The 2,999-nt window shown below is 41.0% G+C and overlaps 1 protein-coding gene across 1 annotated transcript in view; it reads left to right on the top strand.

The window, feature by feature from the left end:
- Nucleotides 1-2,999, top strand: part of PDDC1 (Parkinson disease 7 domain containing 1) — a gene marked incomplete at its 5' end in the record, with an annotated part of 10,603 nt that overhangs the window by 4,103 nt on the left and 3,501 nt on the right. The gene's annotated exons all lie outside the window — the stretch shown is intronic.

Genomic DNA, 2,999 nt, shown 5'->3' with positions numbered 1-2,999 from the left:
CAGCAGGAAATGAAGGAGAAGGTCTCTTTGCAAATAGGATGGATGAAGAGCCAGCAGGCTGAGGATTTTCTTATCTGTTAACTGGATAAAACATCCCTCTAAATTTCTTTTCTGGACTGAAGTGACTGTGGCAGTGAAGTGGTGATGTCAGGTTTTACATATATAGAATGGATGAAGGCTGTGTGAATAAGAACACTTGAAGTGCATCACACTTCAGAAGCAACTATGAAGCCACCTTCCATTTTTGTTGCTACATCTTTTTTTACTGCTTCTCTCTAGACCCTTAACTTACAGATGTGGGGAACTGTCTTTTTAAAAGAAAGTTGGTGCTATGAATACAAGTTGCTGAAGCTGAAGACCTTGCCCTAGGTTGACGTTATTCTGATTGTTAGTAACTGCCCCAAAGAGAATTTGGAGCTCTGTGAACTATCTGGTGTTTATGTTTTGGATATCTAAATCTACACCTAGAGCTTCACTGAAATGCAATTTCAGATGTGCGTTGGTCACAAAGTTACTGTCTGAACTCTGAATGTGTCTGGGACACTTGGATATACTTGGAATAGGATGGAAAGTGCTTAGCTGAACTCCGAATAAAGCAGAACCAGTTGTCTGAAGGCGGCTCCCTGTGGTGATACTGTTAGCATAACGTGCCCTTGTTTTCTTCTTTGCCTGTTCACGTTACTGGACTTCTTTTTAAATTTGCTCAGCTGTTTTTAAATGGTCTTCTGACTGGTTATCTGTTCTTCTTTGTGGTGCTTATGTTATGATTTTTGTTCCATTTGAAATTTTGAAATATTTCTCTGGTGAATACATTGTGTTTGTCTCTTGCTGGAATTACGTGGACAAAGAAAGAAAGTGCAGGCAGCTAATGTGGATCACATCTTCTGGAGAACCAACTGTAAGATGAAATTGGACCTTCTTTTTCCTTTTGAGCAGCAGATGGGGCTTGAAGTTGAGTATGGAAAGGAGTAATGAGGCAGAATATTTTTTGCTGCTGCAGGCTCAAACAATAAATCTATGGGAAAGTAGACAGATTATAATTTATCCTTCACTCCTGTAACCAAGGTCAATATTTCTGTAGTGCTCTGTGAGGGAAAGGACCTTTGTGGTTGCCTGTTTTTTCTTAACAGGATAATGTAATATATTCATCCCTTTTCTGTAGAAATTAGATTTTTATAGTTCTGTCTCAAAAATTCAGTATGATTTTAAAAGATAATCTGCTATGGGATTTGTTGGGTTTTATATTCTTGTATTCTGGAGCCCAGTTTACAGATTTTTGGCTTTGATAGAAATTAAAATTAGAATTTGAAATGAAAATTGGGCTTTGATAGAAATTAAAACTATCAAATAGCTTTGATAGCTTAAATCCTCACTCCTGTCAAGTCATCTTAGGGATTTGTTGATCTGTCACCGTCAGGGCATATTTCCATCTGGATTTCTAGTGGGCTGTCTACTGAAATGATGTGGAAGGTTTTTGTACTTGTGCTGCAGGAGTATTTGGAGTTGGGCCATTTTGGGTTGAACACTGTGCACCTACAGCAAGGAGACACTCTGCCACTGAAAGCTTTATTTCAGCAGGGAAGGTGAAGCTTTATGGCCTAGGCTCCCCTGGTGGCCTGAGCAGGGAGCTTAGCAGGGCTGGATCCAGGTATTTGGGGTCCTGGAGGAGGTGAGTGCAATTTATGTGGCTTCTGAGGTGAGGGAGCTTTGCCACACCCAATCTAGTCTCTGCAGCTGCAAAGCCAAGTTTTGTTTCTGAAGTGGGAGTCTGAGAGGCTCCAAGTCTGTATTACCTTTGAGACTGTGCTTCCACGTGACTCTGTCAAAACACTAGACCTTTCATTGCCTGCCTTTAAAAATAGAATATTGCTGTCTACCCCACGTCCAGTTTTCATTCGTTAATTGTGAAGTTCTGTCCAGCCTCATCGATAAACTGCCAGGTGAACAAACAGTATCGGACCATGGCAGGCTTTGATCGATTCTCTCTATTGTACTATTTTTCCTTATTTTATGGCGGCCAGGACCTGTTGAAACGGCTTCGTTTGTGCCTGTATCAGGAAGTACATGGATGTACAAAGTACGCTGCCTTTAGATTTGAATATAAAGATGTCTTTGTGGTCCATCTGTGATGTGGGTTAGAAATCACGTATAACTGACTTGAACTGGTAAGAAATCAGCTGGAGGCAGTAATCAGGAGTCCTCAATGTAGCAGCTCTTGACATACTATTTAGCACATGTTCTTCAGTGTGATGGCTTTCCCCTCTACCTGGCTTGAGTGTAGCAATTTGAATGCTGCATGGACAAGCTTTTAGCAATGTTTGCAAATACTTGGTGTTTGTGATGAGTTGTTTATAGAGGATTCTGGCATTTAAACCATGTGACAGACCCTTTTGCCCCAAAGCCAGAAACTGCTTCTCAGACAAATTGAGAGCTTCAGATTCTGGAGATTTTCAACCCACACAAATGCTGGTTGTTTCAATGTTGCGCTCTGGAGCCCTTGGTGCTTTGGTCCTAGAGATGTTATCAGCCAGGTTTATTTCCTTAGAAATCTGTCTGCTCCTCGTAACATCCAGCTGCTCATATTTTTTTATGCTCTGTAATGCCAATGCATCAAGACAAGGATCAGAATAAATGGAAGTTATTTCAGTCCTGATTGGCTTTAAAATTTCAAATTGTACCTCTTGGATACTGACTTGTTTGTAGTCTGTAATAGCCCATGATGGCTGTATTTGATAGTACTTATAAATGAATCTCTAAGGACTAATTTTAAAGTGAAATTCTATGTTGGGAGGCTGAAAATAAATGAATGTACTTACTGTGTCAGTTCTGTGGACTCCAGTGGCTGTTTTCCCAACAGCTCTGCTCTCCTGTGCCTATTGTCTTGAGCGCCTGTTTCAGGAATACAGGAGGTGCTGAGTGCAGCTGTTGGGAGCAGCAGCATGGCTCCCTTAGCACATTCCATCAGGGAATGCAAGAAAGAGGTGGAAGAAGGAAAAGCT

Source organism: Pterocles gutturalis, unplaced genomic scaffold (assembly GCF_000699245.1).
Source record: "Pterocles gutturalis isolate BGI_N339 unplaced genomic scaffold, ASM69924v1 scaffold47337, whole genome shotgun sequence".
Classification (NCBI taxonomy): Eukaryota; Metazoa; Chordata; class Aves; order Pterocliformes; family Pteroclidae; genus Pterocles; species Pterocles gutturalis.
Note: the sequence above shows the minus strand (reverse complement) of the source record. Positions and strands in the feature narration are given on the sequence as shown.